At 46.7% G+C, this 18,348-nt stretch overlaps 1 protein-coding gene across 1 annotated transcript in view; it reads right to left on the reverse strand.

The window, feature by feature from the left end:
* SEMA3D (semaphorin 3D) overlaps positions 1-15,643 on the reverse strand; it is a 197,834-nt gene extending 182,191 nt beyond the window's left edge. The window contains exon 1 of the mRNA XM_067564559.1: positions 15,390-15,643. The gene's annotated coding sequence lies outside the window, so the exon portion shown is untranslated. The remainder of the gene's footprint in view (positions 1-15,389) is intronic.
* Positions 15,644-18,348: the final 2,705 nt, after the last annotated feature.

The following is an 18,348-nucleotide window of genomic DNA, read 5'->3' on the forward strand; positions in this document are numbered from 1 at the left end:
GTGCTGTTGAGGGTTGTTTTTTTAGTTATTACCTTGATCATTATTAAAATAACTCCCACCACTTTAATGGAGTGCCACACAGGTTTCTTTTGTTAAGCTATAACTGTGAGATAAATTCCTGCTGAATTTCAAGACCTGCTAACACCTAAGGGGAAACATTGAGAAATACTCATTTTACAACCAATTTCTATTATGCAATATTTACAGAGGGGTGTATGGGCAAGGAGCTTGGGGGGGAATTCTTCAGTGATTTTGTTTTATCATTTTTGCATTTGAAGGTTTGTTCCTGAGCAATTGAGCTTTTCCTGCTTTCTCTTGCCTAATGATACTTTGTACTGAACTAGCTCATTCCAACTGAAGATAACACATTATCCAAGTCATTCAAAACACTGCTGCTAAAACCAGCTTCCAGGTTCATTACTCTAAAGGCTACACCACTCCTATTGTTTGCATCCCTTCATTGGCTCTCCCTACTCTACCATATCAAATACAAACTATGTTTCATTGCCTTTAATGTCTTTCATGGTTTAACTCTGCCTTACCTACCTATTACAACAAAACATAAGAGCTGCCATACTGGGTGAGGCCATGCTCCATCTTGCCCAGTACCACATCTCTGACAATGGCCCACACCAGAGCTTCTGGGGGGGGGTGTACAGAGCAGGACAATTATGGAATGATCCACCTCTGCCTTCCACTCCACTATTCTAATATATTACCAAGAAGACATCAATGCTCACCTCTTCTTTGCCAGTGATGCTAGCTTTCAGCACCCAGCACTATTTCCTCAAACATCTTCATGCTTTCAACCATGTTGTCACCTAGGAAGAGGTCCCTGTAAAAACCCACAAAGCCACTACACTGTCCTACATCAAATCCCTCCTTGAGGCTCACCTCTGCCATGATGCCTACACAACACAAGGGTTAGATAGTGGGTGTGCTGAGATGACTGTTTATCTTACTAAATAGTCTTTTTACTATCCTCTTGTCTTCTACTACATCTGTTCCTTAGTCTTCCCAACCTTTGGAAACCATCTAAGGTACTCATACCATTACCACAGCAGTGCACAATTGTTAGTGTATTTATCCTCACAACACCCCTGTAAGGTCAGGCAGTGCTATTAGCCCCATTTTGCAAATAGGGAACTGAAGCACAGAGAGAGACCCGCCCCGGGCCCCAAAGGAGGGCTAAAGTAGAACAGGGAATTGAACCCAGATCGCCCCAATTCTAGGTGAGTGCACTAACTACTGGACCATCCTTCCTCACCTGTTGTCTTACATCACACGCTAAGATTGTAAACTCTCTCTTTTTTATTATCTACATGTACTGTGCTTAGTACAACCCAGCCCTGATCCCCGACTGTGGCCTCCAGATGCTACTGCAATACAAATACATTAATAACAATAATCCTTTGATTAGACAGTGTCCCCTTCTTAGCAACTAACTGAATTAACAAACAGAAATGATGAAGTCCAAGATCCCTATATTGCACAAGCCTCCCTAGTAATAAGGAGGTGGCTTGAGAAATATAGAAAATGGATACAAATAGATAAGCATCTAAATCTTTTTTCCCCACCATTTTCCATGAAACATCAAGGGATCGTTAATGAAGAAGCATAAAATCACTCTGTAGCTACAAAACCCTGTATTAGCTTTAAAGGAATAGTTATGCTCTTAATAAAAGGTTTCTAGGCACTTGTTACAGAAATATAAAAAGTCATGAAACTGTTTAATGGGTCAATTGTGTGAAAGACTGAAATTTCACAGATATTGTAATGCTGCAGAAGAGACAGCAGATGTCTGGGTAGCCAAGAAAGACAGGCTCAAACTGGAAAACCCTTAGGGTATATCTACACTGCAACTAAACACCCATGTCTGGTCCATGTAAGCTGACTCAGGCTCATGGGACTTGGGCTGCGGGTCCATAAAATTGTGAGGTAGACATTCGGGATCAGGCTGGAGCCTGGGATCTGAGGTCATCACAGGGTCCCAGAGCTACACTGCAATTTTACAGCCCTGCATTCTGAGCCCTCACAAGCCAGATCAGTTGAAATGGGCCACCAGCAGGTGTTTAACTGCAGCGTAAACCTACCCTTACAGGCCACGTGGCTATGCACTGTAGTTATACCTGGAGGAGAAGAAGCACATTTGCAACACACCACTACCCATCTTTGCCAGCACACTTTATGATTTGGCTTTTTTAGGTATGGCAACTTCGGGATCAAAGCATATTATGCTAACCAAAGCTGTCCCATATTATAATACATTACCAGCCACCATAAAAAGTTACAAGGATAGTAACATGCCAGAGAGACATATCTACATGAACAATCATATCTTTTCTTTTTTTAGCAGATACTTTGGCATTTATTTGAGAATAATTTGAGACTCCTTTTGGCTTAAGCAGCTAATCAAAAATTCAGGGTCTGGTTGGTTGTTCCAGGTAGGAGCAGAAACTGATGGAGTTTGCTATTTTCTTTGATGCAGTCTTGTTTACTTACAAGGAAGTGTATGTACAGAGTCCTGCTTCTCCGAATGCAGAAGGAACCAAACGAGGGATTGCTTCTTTGCTTACAGCCCCAAGCCCCTTTAGCTAGCACCAGACCTAGAACTTTCCTGTAAGTCTCTCCAGGGTCACATTATGCTTACAGGCTGCTGCTTGGCTTTCTTCCTGCCTCTGGGTCTCTCTCTCTCTCTCTCTCTCTCTCTCTCAGATGCAGGGTGTTGCATCCTCCCCCACACACAAACACAAAAAAATACTCAGCAAAACCCCTCCACCCACTCAGTCCAAAACTCCTTGGAGGGTTCACAACCCCCTTAGTCTTAGGTGGACATGGAGGGGGGCTTGGGATTAATTTATCCAGACTATGTTAACTGAAGAGTGTTCACACAGTTCACACCCAATCTCAAAGAGTTTTGTGATCCATGAAGTCACCAGCATCTCTCATCATAACAGTATTCTTGATGGGGTCGGGAGTGGAGAAAGCAACATTTTCCTTTGGGCACAGAAAGAATTCTTTGCATATTCTCTTTTCATTACATTACAAAAGGATAAGGAGCAACCACAATTTTATAGCATGTGTCACTGACAACTTCCAGGGAGATATTATAAACTAGGTATGCACATACCATTAGACATAGCTGTATAGAATGCTAAACTCCTAGCCAATCATCAGGTTGGAGAATTTGGACACATCTGGTATCAAACTCATGCTTAACATTTTAAGGACCTGATCTTACATTAGTTTGAGGCCTCAGTTCAGGAAAACATCCTCATTAAGGGCAGCACTTAAGCACAGACTTAACTCTAAATGTATGCTTATGTCCTATTACAGTCACATTGATATAAGGTGAGATCAGAATCAGGTCTGCAATATCTACATTTTTGGAACTGAATATTCCAGGAAGATGGGTAATTTCCTCACCTCTCTCCAAAAAAAACCCACCCATCATCCCACTAGATTAAATCATTACATGTAGATTTTTAAAGGCTTTTTTTTTTGTACCACATCTGTTTCCTGCAGGAATCCTGATTCATCGACCAATTGGAAACAATTTAATTCTGGGTTTTCTCTTTTTAAAAGTGACCACATCAAGAGAGAAAACTCAAACCGCTGTTCTCTCTGTCTACACAACGTGAGCAAAGTTAGAATGCTAAACGGTGTTGTCAAGTGTAAGGGTACTGAAGAGCAGACTAATATATACAGTACCCTATGAGTGAAATTCACCCCAGTGTAGAGGGTCCTCATCATTTAAGGCCTGATGTACATTTAACATCCACTTGGTGAGAGAAATCCCCTGCACCCCCTAATGTCTGAGCCAGCAGGACTCTACATGGGAGACAAGGTTGTGGAGTCTTTATCCCTTAACTAGTAGTGATTTACTATGCTACTTCTGAGAAATGGTTTGATTAGGAAAGTCCATTATTATTATTATAATTATTATTATTAAGGTTTATTGGGAGTAGTAGCCAAGCACCAAACAAGAATAAGGCCCCATTGTGCTAGTCCCTGTACCAACACATAGTATTAAACAGCCATTGCCCCAAAGTGCTTACCATCTAAACAGACAGACAGACCCAGGGTGGGGGAAAGGGTAGAACACAAAAGCAGAGTGACCAAATGTGATGGTGGCAAATGTCATGTTAGTTCCCCAACGTTTTTTAAGTGGGTTTAGTTAGGCAGGGATAAGCTAAATGGAAATAAAAGTGAAGGGAGAGGTGACACTGAAAGGAAGAAGTTTCAGCAAGACAGGGCAAGGGAGAAGTGGGGGGCAGGGATGGAGTGAAGCTGAGGTGAAGAGACTGAGGGAGGGAGAGGAAGAGGGTTGGAGCAAACAGCTAATAAGCATAGGGCAGCAAAAATCCAGTCAAAACTGTAGAAAGTTGAAATTACTACATAACAGTATCAGGAGGTCTCTATATTTTAGTAAGATTTTCTAGTTGTGTTGGCAGAGTTACTGGGCGGTGCAATGACTTTGCTAAAGTCACATCTAACTGCGTGTATTTTAATACCACACCCCACACCAGAAGAGTTGAGTAATTCAACCCAGATGGGAACCCAGGTTCCTCTGGGCTTTCCATTATTTGTGCTGACCATTAGGTCAGGTGGCCTCCATAAATTATTTGGCATTTTCTGTAAAAATCCACATTATCCACATAACACCAAATTGGACTTTTGGAGGAGTGCATCGCTATCAAACAGCTGACTCATTATGGAACCATTCCATTTTATGCTGGATCTATCTATCCAAGGGAGAATAGAATTTTAGGGGGGTTTATTACTCACAGTCAGATAATATGAGTGCTTATGCCATTGAGTATGTGAAAAGTAAAAATAGGAGATAGGTGTTTTTAGATTAAATACAGTAGGATGGAGCTGAGAAGGTTAAACATTAGGGATGTATATAGGGCTAATTTAAACATTGACTCACTGCCATTGCTAAGTTTGTATACATGAAACCCAAACAAAGTTGCCAGGGTTTTTTTTAAGCAGCAAGACTGAGGTGCAGCACTATAAAAAGATTAAAATAGCTCACAAATCACATAAAAAGTTATTTTGCACATTAATTAAATGGAGTCATTGCTCTTCATGATTCAGATGCCTTGAGGGAACCTTTCCTCTGAGCTTTTCTGTTCCTTATTGGTAGCTAAAGAAATTCCACCAAGCAAGGAAAGCAAACATGTAACACATTTACTATATTTATTTAGGTATTTAGATGTCACAGCTATTATATACCTTAATTGCTTTACAAGGATTAAAATGGCAATGGGCCAAAACATAGCTCTGTCTGAAATGGGTTGCTTTGATAACACGAAGCGTCAGGAACACCTATTGAACCAGTTTCCAAAGGATTCCCCCATGTAGGATAAACCCAAATAGTGTACGGCCGTGTGGTGGGACATGCCCTCATCCCTCATTCCTGAGCTCAGTGCCAATTAGGTACGGCTGCAGAACATGCTCCACCTGGAGAAGTGGAGCTTAAAGGAGTGAGACAGCCACAAAATGGGGAAGGGAGAAAATTGGGAGTTTTCCAGGAGCAGGAAAGCTTCCAGGGACTACTAGCGAACTCAGCTAGTAAAGGGAGCTCGGTCTGAAGTAGTTGCCAGCCCTTTCACTTCTCCTCCCTTCTTTGGGACAGACTGACAGATACAATGATACTGATACAGACAAGGGACCCTGGAGGACTCCTCGAATCCAGCAACCTGAGGAGCACCTCCAAAGACAAGAGGCAAGTGAACTGTAAGTGTACTCAGAAAGGACCCCAGGGAAGACCTGAACTCTCACCAGGAACAGTGAGATTGCCCAGGAGTGGGTGCTACCATAGGGGACCCAGAGGAAAGAGACTACAGCTGAGTTCAGGAGGAGGGTCAGCTAACTACAACTGGTGGAGAATGAGGGCATGAAGCTTTATGCTTGATAAAGAGCACTGAGACAGAAAAAGGTTCCTCCAACCACTGAGTGGGTACCTCAGCTGAGACGGACCTCGAACATTGGCATACATGGATGGCAGAGTGGCAACAACATCAGGTCAACCATCAGCAGCAATTCTAGCAGCAATGGACATCTCCACAGTGGCACAAGCAGTGCAGCAACAGCAGCTGCTGAGGCAGACTGTTTCCCAGCAGAAAGACCTCCAGAAGGAACTGCTGCAACAGCTAAGATCCACAGCCCCTTCATGGTTCACAGGGGGACCTCCACGTCCCCTGCTAGTGAAGCCAACCAAGATGGGCCTCAAGGACAGTCCGGAGAACTGCTCACCACCTTTGAGAGGGTGACGCTGGCCTCTCAATGGCCTCTGGAGCATTGGGCATTGGTTTTACAGCCATACCTAATGGAGCAAGCACAGCTGGCCAACCATAACCTTGAAGCAGGGCAGTCTAGAGATTACAATGAAGTGAAAACTGCTAATTCTAGATTACCCAGATGTCAGAGAAGAGATGCATCAGCAGCACTTTAGGAGCTGAGATATATCATGTAGTGGCACTTCCCAGGTCAATAATTAAGAGCATTGCTGGTGGTGGCTTTGTGAGAAGCATGCTCCAGAGCTTAAGTTGTGAGGTTGGTTCTATAGAGCAGTTGTTATCCACCCTACCCATATGGGGCCAGGAGTGGGTGCTTCAGGATTTCCCTGAGTCGTTGTTGGACAGGATGCAGCTACTGGAGAATTTTCTCACAGCCAATGGATTGCTAGAGATAGGACCTGTGCAGCCTCTATCTAACCACCACCTATGGCCACCAACAGAACCAGATGCCCACTAGTAAGCATGTACAGACCCTACTCCAGTGACCTGGGTCACTGGCACAGAAGGGGGAAGACCTGCGGATGAGCTTGCATGAGGCATCACCTGGATACCTGCCCTGTGAGGCAAGCAGCCAGGCTGGAGCCCTTGAGCCCAGACAAGAGTCCCATGGGTCAGTCAAACCTACTCCCCTCCAGGAAGGAGCTTACGGGCATGATCCCAGTAACCTGTTAATCCTAAATCAACAAAGGCATATGATGCAAGACTTCCTATGGATGGAATGTGAATATGCCCGGTCTTGGTTGGCAGAAGAGAGGGCCCATAGGAGGGACACAACCCCCCAGTCACCGAGATGAAAGTCCCAGTATGGGTCCAAGGGAAGGAGGTACTGGGACTTGTAGACTTGGGATGTAGCCAAACAGTGATGCAAGCTGCCCCAGCAGGTTAGAGAATCACCTGGAGAAATGATTTGCTTGCAGGGTACACACGGAGATGTGAAGTCCTGTCCCGGTAGAGGACCAGAACTGACAGTGGGGACCTACCCACACCGATTCAATTATGGTAGGGCTAGCTGATAAATTACTATATCTCATGAGAACTGGCAGAGATTGGCCCTCCTTTCAGCAAATTGTTAATGAACTGACCAATGCTGCAGCTGAGCCCCATGACAGGCCCCAGATCGTGGACACCATAGACCTCACAACTGGGGGATTCTGAAGACCCCCCAGAAGGGGATGTCCTAGGGACCAGGGGTGGCGATAGCAATGCATGAATGGCTGGCACTGCCATGAACCGCAAGGCATTACCATAAAGTAAAACGTTCATCCAAGAACAGGATGATGATGCAACACTTAGTCACGTCTATGAACAAGTGTCATCCATGCATGCGGAGGCATCAGATGTTCAGAGCCTGAGACAGTATCCCCACTTTGTGCTGGAGAAAGAGGGGCTGTATCGAGTGGAGCAGAACTTGCAACTGGGGGCAATGAGAACTCAGCTATTGGTGCCGCATAAGCATCGCCAAGACAACTCCAAGACATAAAGATGTGGGGTATCATGGATTTATATAGTGGCATTATGCTATTTACTTTTTTATTTTCTATCCCTTTCCTAATGGTTTCTAGCATTTCCATTAGCAATGACTCCAAGATCTCTTTTTTGAGCTGTAATAGTTAATTTAGATCCAATCATTTTGCACGTATAGTCGGGATTATGTTTTCCAATGTGCATTACTTTGCATTTATTAGCATTGCACTTGATCTGCCATTTTGTCACCCAGTTTTGTGAGAGCCCTTTGAACTCTTCACAATCAGCTTTGGAAATAACTATGTTGAGTAATTTTGTATTGTCTGCAAATTTTGTCATCTCACTGTTTACCCCTTTTTCCAGATCATTTATGAATATATTGAACAGCACTGGTCCCAGTTCATATCCTTGGGGAACCCCACTACTTACCTCTTTCCATGGTTAGAATTGGCCATTTATCTTAGATTCAAAGATTCTAATGTCAGAAGACACCAATATCATCATCTAGTCTGACCTTCTGCACAATGCAGGCCACAGAACCTCACCCACCCGCTCCTGTAATAAACCTCTAACCTATGACTGAGTTATTAAAGTCCTCAATTCATGGTTTAAAGACTTTAAGGTACAGAGAATCAACCAGCAAGTGAGCCGTGCCCCATGCCTATCTTTTAACCATTTAGTGATCCATAAGAGGACCTACTCTCTTCACCCATGACTCCGTACTTTGCTTCAGAGCCTTTGGTGAGGCAACTTGTCACAAGCTTTCTGAAAGTCTAAGTACACTGCATCAACTGGATCACCCTTGTCCACATGCTTGTTGACTCAAAGAATTCTAACAGATTGGTCAGATATGATTTTCCTTTACAAAAGACGTGATGACTCTTTCAACATATTAAGTTTATCTTTGTGTCTGATAATTTTGTTCTTTACTATAGTTTCAACCAATTTTCCTGGTACTGAAGTCATCTTCACCAGCCTGTAACTGCTAGGATTGCCTCTGGAACCTTCCTAAAATATTGGCGTTACATTAGCTACCCTCCAGTCATCTGGTACAGAGACTGATTTAAGCAATAAATTATATACCACATTGGCCTGGGAGTGGTGCTCTCCCAGGATTTGGAGGGACAAAAGGACCCAATCATATATTTAAGCAGCAAGTTGTTGCCCAGGGAGAGATTGAATTCAATTAATTAGAAGAAAGCTCTGGAATCTAGTGGGCTACGGACTCCCTCAGCTATTACCTTCTGGGTAATCCCTTTTCCTGAGTCACAAACCACATGCCCTTCTGGAGGCTACACTACACATCCTGAATAAAAGGACTTAACCCCTTGGATTATGAGCTGGTATCTAGCACTCCAGTCCTATAGCTTCTGGGTACAACACTAAGTAAAGGAAGAGCATGCAAATGCAGATTTTTTTTTCCCCAGGGAGATTGGGACTGGAGAGATGTTCAAGCAAGAAACACTTCTGGTGTTGAGGGCGGGAGGGGGGCAGGGATGTGATGGGCTAATGAGCATTCCTGCACTCAGGCACACCTGCAGAAGCTGGAGAAGTGGAGCTAAAAAGGATGAGACTGGCCACATAAACGTAGGGAGAGTTTTCCCAGGAGCAGTAAGGCTGCCAGTGACTGGTAGTGAGCTCTGCTAGCAAGGGGAGCTCAGTCTGAGGTAGCTGATTCCCCCCCCCCCGGACTGGTACTACAAGCCTGATATAAATGAGGAGTACAAGAGGGCTTTTCACATCCAGCGACCCAGGAGGGAACCTGGGGAGAGTTGCCAGGGACTAGAGGCAAGTGAACTGTAATTGGACTCAGGAAGGACCTGGGAGTGAGCTGAACTCACACTGGGATCATTGAGATTGCCAAGGGCGGGGGCTCTCCTACGGGATCCACGGGCAAGAGACTCAACTATGGCTGACACCAGGCTGAGGATCAGCTGACTACAGGCTGGCATAGTGGCTCTGTCACCAAGTGCAGTCTAGAGGCTGTGGTCAGGGAAATGTAGGCAAAGACAGGAAATCTAGTTGATGCCTGGCTGATCAATCAGTTTATTTGGAGTAAATTAAGGTAGCCTTCAGGATGTGCTAATATATGCTGGAGACCACCCTTATCCCCAGCCGGCCCTGGGATCAGGGAAGCATAAAGAGTTTAAAACACAAGCTGTCTCTAGGTGAGACAGCAAAATTACTGGCCATGTGAACATTTTGTCCTTAATCTCTCTGGGACATAATTCCCCACCTATAAAATGGGAGTAAATAATAACTTCTTATCTCACGGTGGACTGGTGAGGTTGAACACATTAATACTGATAAGGTGCTTAGATACTATGGTCACAGGAGCAAGATAAGGAGATAGATAGATTTTATTTCAGTTTAAGGCCAACAAGTCTGAGGCATTGTGTGTAATATTTTATAGAAAGTTTGTCATTTTTTTTTTTTTTGGTAAATCTTTTCGTTCTTTGTAAGACTATGGAAGCTTTACAGATGGAAAAGGGCAGGCAATGCACATATGACCAGATTTGTAAAGTTATTTTAGGCACCTAAAGAGGCAAATACAACCTAACTCCCACTGAAATACAGCCAAACTTCTACTGAAGTCAATGGGAGTTAGGCACCTAAGTGCTTTTGAAAGTTCCAATAGGCATCTTATCTGCAACTTTACATGCTTTTGTGCACCCTTAAACCTTTACATATTGTGACAAAGCTCTTCCTCTACCTTGGTGGGTCTAGCGCTTTCTTCTAGCGGTAGGTCAGGAACCTGCTTCACATAGTATTCTTCCACCCTCTAGTGGTGGGTGAGGATAATACAGCCTCTCTAAGATGGCCACTCCCTGCTGGCTCCCAGACCTGTTTCTGGTTCTCATAGGCCCTTGCCTCTTTGCTGGGGCTCTTGCCCCCCAGTGAATGGCCGGTGGGGGATAGGGAGGGGCCCGGTTTCACCCTCGACTCCTAGCCCCAACCGAGGGACCCTATAAGTAGCAGCCTCGTACTGTGGCTTCAGGAAAGCTGCTAGCTTCCCTGGGTTACATCCCGCACCCCTTGACCCAATGTCTGTACCCTGCTCAGACAGGGACCCTTCCTGGCCCTCCTTGCCAGGGGAGGCTCTTGACCTCTGACAGCCCCACTGGGCGTGGTAGTGCCAAACCAAATGTCCAGTTCGATCATCCCCTTCTGGCGGGGTCTCTTCCCTCAGACCTCCGAGCCTAAGAGAGGTCCTTTGCCCTCTTCGGGCAAGGTTTTCCCTCCCCCATCTTTGTACCTGCCGGGTTCTCTGCTGCCACTGTTCTGCTCCTTTTCTGAAGCTCTCCTAGCTCTTGACAGCATCTTGCCTGTTCAAACACTCGTGTCACGTAGCTCACCTCACTCTCACAACTCCAGCCACACCCTTTCTCTGGAGGGGAGGCTTTTTAACAAGTCCTAGGTGGGGCCTTGATTGGCTCCAGGTGTAGTAATTAATCAGAAGTAACCCCTGCTCAGCGACCAGCCTTATAGCCCTCTCTGGCAGCCAGGCTGCAGTCCCTGTTCCGGCTCCTCCAGAACCTCTTGCTGAGGTTCTGGCTGCACTTTTCCCCACACCTGTTCCTTAACGTGCACCTCATCCGGGGCCCCACAAAGTCGTGGGACCTCCTCGTCAACCTCCTCCTAGCGCTGGCCAAAGTGGCCATCTATAACACCAAGAGAGAGGAGGTTGGCTGAGGGGGTGGCCTGCGACAGTGGGGCCTTTTTTCATTCACGCATCCAGACAGAGTTCCTCTGGGCAGCATCTGCTGGCTCCCTAGATACCTTCCAGGAGCAGTGGGCACTGTTTGACCCTTTGACCCCCCATGCCTGTTCCTGTTGTTTTTCATTCCTTGTTCCCCATAATTAGTTGAGTCCTGGATCCAGTGGCTCCTCCCCTTAGGCTGGGGGAGGGGCCTTTAGCAGTGGGCAGGCTTTTGCCTGTCCACTTCCCAGAACCAAATAGTAGCACTCTCCGGTAGCCATCTGGTCTGACCCCGTCACAATATCTACTCATTAGTGGGTAAGTATTCCTTTGACCTCTCTCACTCTCTGGTGCTTCCAGCTAACTGGCTGTCAGAGGGAGAATTTGGGTGTGAACTTCACTAGAGTGTTGGATGCAAAAAAAACCAAAAAACAACCAAGCAGAATCATTCCATAATTCTGAACATTTTAAAAACAAAGGCCAAGATCCTCAGAGGTATTTAGGCTCCTAACATACATTGAAATCAATAGAAATTAGGTGTCTAAATACTTTTGAGTATCTGAGTCAGAAAGTCTGCACATATAACATCTCATTAAATGATTATGGCGTTTTTGCAGGTTAAACCATAGAGGCTCTAATCTACCTGAGTCCTCGTGACCCTATTACTTATCCCCACTTATGTTATACCATGGATGGTGCATGTGGTCTGTTTGGAGTCTATTTTGTAACTTGGAGTTAAGGATTTTTTTGTGAGTAGTTTATTCTTTGTTTGCTTTCTAATGCTTTGATATTAATATAGTAATTTTGTGTTTTTAATTAATTGTTGCTATTATAATTATTGCATGTTAACTGTGCAGCATCACAATAGTTTAGGAAGGGGACACTTTATAAATTACATAGTTTTTATACTTAATTTTCTAACACAAATTTTTGAAACACACACAACAATCTCTCCTTGAGGCTTACCCCATTCAAATCAATTGCAAAATTATAATTGACATTAATGGATGCAGATCAAACTGTCAATGATCACCACGATATCTGTAGGGACATATCACCCTCGGGAAAAAAACACTGTAAACAGAAAGGTACATCATTTTCTCATCTTCAGATGAGTAAACTACTAAAAGATAAAGATAAAATGAAGAAATCACATTTCAGGCATGTAATAATCCAAGTTAGAGGAATACTAGATAACTACTTTGCAGCCTGTTAATCCATTCACTAAAGATTAAAATGGAATCCATATCTCTTTCCTATTGACTAGAAATGCAAAAAAATAGTAAAAGGTGATTGAGTACATTGATGCAACTAATGTTCTAGTTTGCATCAGTGTAAGTAATGCCTCTAAAAACATAGCTATGCAGATGAACAACTTGAGAGCTGTTTTCTGAGCAGACAAGAAAAAGCTTTTTGGTATACGGTCTGACTGTTCCCAATTCATCCCTATTGTTCTTGGACAAGGTTTTTTGTTTTGTTTTGTCTTGTTTTGTTTTATGGAAATCTAAGTGTCTGCTTTGTGATTCTTCAATACCCAATAAAGACCAATTGCATCACACACTGTGGAATGTTTCTGCTCTAGAAACAGCAAAAGCCATTTTCAATATTTATAGTGAAACAATGAGTTTTGGCAACTACAGTTGGGCACCATCTATGCATATGCCTGTACAAAGCAATATACAACTCATTGCAAATTTGAGAAAGTTAGCAATACCATTCCAGTGAACACCACAGGCCAAACTGGCGCTCAGATACTACACAGATGGATGCATTCGAAGAAAATAAACCGCTAGACCACACTCCTCACTGTAGTATATGAGCAGTGAGAAAAAAATATTCAGCATTGGTCTCAGCAACTACAACTGCAGAGTTCAAAAGAGTTCATAGAGTAGGACTGAATATGGCCACCCACCTTTGTCATTCCTTCTCCTCCACTGTCTAAGGAAACATTTCAACAATAACTGGTTCAAAAAAGCTCAAAGGAATTCCACACAGGTACGCCAGAGGAACTAATCTGTCTACGTGAATGGCCTTCATCACCACAGTCTGAATACCTAAGCACTGGAGCACTTTCTGTGTCTGTTTAATTCTGATCCAAAGCAGTGCTTTTCCCACTTCTGGGCAAGAGATGGCAATGTAATGATAATCTGGTGCAGTGCTCTGGTTCAAACCTACAGTCTGTCCCAAAGGGCTGATATCACAGTCAGTGGGCATATTGTTCCCTCTTTCTGCAGCGCTGGGAGGATTTCCCCCTAGTGCCTGGCTCTCCAGAAGGCCAATCAAATAAAAAGAGCTGAACAAAGTTTAGCTCACAAGTTATACTGAGCACTGATATAACACTGTGCACCCAGTGATCTCCAAGCATGTTACATGGTGGGTAAATATCATTATCCTCGTGGGACAGAAGGGTACACTGAGGCACAGTGACTGAATGGACTTACTCAAGATCACATACAGCAAGTCAGTGGCCCAGCCTAACTCCCCTACTCCAAACGTTATTATAAATGTATATTACCCACATGAGCAGTTAATAGTTATTACTACCTAGTTGTGCATTAATAATTATTTGCAGTATATTAATTAAGTGCAAAGCCAAAGCACCTGCGCTGATGATATCACCGGCCAGAACATGGCACTGAGAGTGCTCGGGTAACCACCCAGCCCCCAGAGATGTTCCTCACTGTCAGCTTTAAGACAACCGCAGACTCAGCTGTGCTAACTAGCTCACGCCCCACGAGCTGCTGCCCGGTGTCTGGCACCTGCAGCGGCGCTCGGCGGGTGCTCGCTGGAGGAATGGAGCCGGCATCTGCGGGGAGCCAGAGAGCAAGCGCCCAACCCCCCCCCGGCAAACGCTCCCTACGTAAGGGGCAGGCAGAAGTGAACATGCCAGCCAACCTCCAGCGGGAATTAGCCACAAGACAGTTTGCAGCGAGCCTCGCAAACGTGACAGGGCTGGATCGGGGGAGGCAGAGCGATTGGAGGCTGCGCCGCTGACACACAAACCCACTCTCCGGCTGCAGCCCCACACCCGGAGCAGCTCATGCAAATGGTTTGTGTGCAAGCTGCCAAGGGAGGAACTCCGATCACCTCGCACGGTGGCTGCCAAGGGGTTAGATACCCGATCTCCTGCGTGTAAGGCAGACCTGCCCGCAGACTGCCAAGAGAGCTATTGAAACAAGACTGACAATGGGTGTATCCATTGACATGTCCCTTTTAGCAGACTAGCCCCCAACGCGGGTCATTTCACCCACTGCAAGTGCCGAGCCATTAAATGGACAGCGCAAACCTCTCTGGAGGCGGGGAGGGGGGAAAACAGGGGTGGATTTTTACTCATGAATCTAATCCCCGGACACGCTGGTTTGCAGCCTTCCTGGCGCACTGCACCGTCGGTGACTCTCCGGTCTGTCCCGGTGACAAGCCAGGGGAGCCTCACTTCACTTCCCTCCGCCCCCCCCCCCACCGAAATAACACCCTGCCCCCCGGTGGGGAGGGAGCCGCGCAGACAGCAGCAGCGTGCCAGGCGGAGGCACGAAGCCCCCTGCTCTCCGCACTGGGGCCCCTAAAACCAGACGTGAAGGGGGAAATTAACACCCACCCCCGCACGCACCTTTCAGGCTCACCGCCCCCCGCGGCGCGAACTCCGGATCGGGAGGGCGCTAAACTTTCCTGGAGGCGCCGCCGCCGCCTGCAGCCCCTTCCGCAGCCCGCCCCTCTTCGGTCCCACCCAGCCCGCCGCTGGCCCAAGCAGCCCCGGGAGCCCGCAGCCCATCTTGGGGGAACGTTCACACGGGACCCCGGCCGGCCCCTGGCGGAGCCGCCTGCCTCCCGCGCCCGGGTCTGGGCAAGCCGGCGAGTCCCTCCCTCTCCACTCAGCTGCTGGGACCTGCCCCGCGCAGGGAGCCGGCGGAGAGGCACTTTACCTGCTGGGCGTCCTCGCCCCGGAGGAAGGCAGCGGGTCCCGGGAGGCACAGGCTGCCCGCTCTCCACTTCTGCATGCACCCGACCGAGCAGCGGCTGCTCTCCGCAGCCAGGGAACCAGGGGCGCCGCGGGAGCTCCTCTCCGCCGCTCCCCTCCCGGCAGAGGCTCCTCGGCTGGAGCGGGACGCGGCTCCGGTGCTGCCCTGCGGGGCGGGGGTGGTTGTGGGGCGAGCGGCTGCTGCGGCTCTTCACGGCCGGTTTGGAGTGGCGGAGTTTCCTCCTTCTATCCCCCACACCCCGTCCTCCCTCTCCCTCTCTCACACTCACACACACACACACCCTCCGGCAAGTTGGCTGCAGTTCGCGCACACGCCTTCCCCCCCCCCCCCCCCCGTGTCAGCGAGCGCACACAGACGCCGCAGCAGGTCCCGCTGGGTCGCCCTGGCCAGCGGACAGCGTCGGTGACATGACCGGGCATGGCGCAAACGCCCCCTGGGCCTCAGCCCTTGGCAGGTGCCACCCAGCCTGAGTCCCAGAGCCGCTGGTCATCAGGTGGCCTCCCGGCACTGGGAGACACTGAGCTCACACGGCCATGGGCCAGGTCCCGGCCTGGGGCGCAGAGCTAAGCATTGCCCGCAGCGCTGTAACCACCCCGGGCAGGGGCACTGCACCCTAAAACTTAGGTGGCCCTAGCTGCAGTGCAGGGCTGTAGTCAGGCAGGCTTGACCCCCGCCTAGAAGGCTTAGAGCAAGAGACGGATTCTTCCATCAACCTAGCTACCACCTCTTGGGGCAGGCCACTCTGGGTCACCAGATAGCAAGTGTGAAAAATCAGGACCCAGGGCCATCGGGGTAATAGGCGCCTATATAAGACAAAGCCCTGAATATCCGGACTGTCTCTATAAAATTGGGACATCTGGTCACCCTACACCGGAGGTTTTCAAACTGTGAGGCCGAATAACATGCATGGGGGCATGGCCAGGCCAGGGGGCAGCAAGTTTGGGGACCACTGCCCTATACTTAAGTCGATCTAACTTACATCGCTCATGGGGTGTGAAAGAGACACCCCCTGAGCCTCGCAAATTACAGCCACCTAAGCTCTGTCTACACTGGTGATATGATGGCGGGAGAGGCTCTCCCTCTGACATAGCTTCCACCTCTTGTGAGGTGGAGTAATTATGCAGCATACAGCATCTTCACCAGACGCAGCTGCCCCAATGTAGCGCTTCTAGTGTAGACCTGCCCTCAGAGAGGTGGATTATCTACATAAGTAGAAAACCCCCTTCTGCCAGTGTAGGGAGCGTCTACACTATGGTGTTACAGCTGCGCAGCTGCAGCGCCATAGCTGTGCTGCTGTAGTGTCAGTATAGCCTGAGACACAGCATATGAGGCAACTTTATGTTCACTAACAAGCATTATACAGCAGACACAAGAGCCATTCCCATTGATGCTGGCCCAGGGCCTGCACCCATTTGGTGGTGGATCCTCTCTCTCAGAAGGATCCTGTACTGAGTGAATGGAAACAAAATCAAAAGGCAAGATGTCCTTGCTATCCAATTTGGGGGAAAGGAGACTGGCAATTGCCCACAACTAGAGTTGCTCAGATGGAGTAGTGAGTTTCAGTTAAGCATAGGTTGACCAGATGTCCGGATTTCATAGAGACAGTCCTGATATTCAGGGCTTTGTCTTATATAGGCATCTATTATCCCCCATCCTCTATCCTGATTTTTCACATTTGCTGTCTGGTCACCCTAGTTAAGTAGTAGTTGTGAGAGGTAGATCTGCCCCCCCTACAAAGACACATACACACACATTTTTGAGGGGTGGTGGTCCTTAGAATGCACTAGATCAGTGGTTGTCTAACCTTTTCATTCTGCAGACCACTTTCTAAGAGAGAACTCCACTCACGGAGCCGCCTCCCACACCAAAACATCCTCCCCACGCTTGGCTCTCAAAGTATGTCATTCCATGGCTGGCCAGGAAGAGCCTCACAGACCACAGGTTGAGAACAACTGTAGAGACTTTATGGATAGTATCAAAACAATTCCCAGGCAGGACGCACTAGGATCCTTCCTCAAATTGGCTTTATTTACCCTACTGGAAACACACATTAAAATTTCCAGTTGTCAACTGGTTTTTGGAACAAAACAGTGGATCCTCCAGTGAGAAACAAGAGACCAGTCAAAGAAGTCCAATACAATATACTGGAAATTTCTACTAGGACCACATTCCCCAACAAAATTCTACATCAATTAGCAGTTACCAGTGCTATTTCAAAGTAATTTGGGTTGTATGGGTGGAAAAAAGGGCAGAAATTGGACCTATATCTGCATTTTAAATGGTCCCTTTATTGCAGAACAGCAACTTGATACTTATCTATCTTGGTTTTAATACTGAGTTTCTCATCATGGTATCTGATGTGATGGTAATGTTATTGTAAGATCTGAGATGAGCATATTTTTGTTCCGTGTGTGTAAAGTGGTTAGCACAGTGATATCCTGGCCCATGGCTGGATCACCTAGGTGCTATCATTCATGTGAATAAATACATTATATTAGCATTTATAGAGAGCTGACTGGACACTTGGCCTTACACAGAGATAAACAGACCCTGCTTCATAGAGCTTGTGTTAAATTCTTCACAAAAGTCACATGTTTTAAGGAATGATTTGAAAGAAGGCAGGATGGTTATTCAGTGAACAAGGGGACATAAAGAATGCCAAGCAATAAGGGCAGCGTTGATTTTTTTTTTTTTTTTGGCTGCTTGAAGGGCTGCAGAAATGGATTTCATACCTTGTTTCCTCCTTTAAATTGTATAGAAAATACAGATGATCTCATCACAAAAAAGTTTTCATGTTGATCAACCTTGCTTTAACTACTTGCCAGCCCCTGGTGTCAGGATCCCAACAAGGGCGGTCAGAGCAGGGGCAAACCTGGGGATGGGAGTAGCAGAGGAGTTCATA

This window comes from Emydura macquarii, unplaced genomic scaffold (assembly GCF_026122565.2).
Source record: "Emydura macquarii macquarii isolate MOO-44397 ecotype Brisbane River unplaced genomic scaffold, CSIRO-AGI_Emac_v2 contig_2636, whole genome shotgun sequence".
Classification (NCBI taxonomy): Eukaryota; Metazoa; Chordata; order Testudines; family Chelidae; genus Emydura; species Emydura macquarii.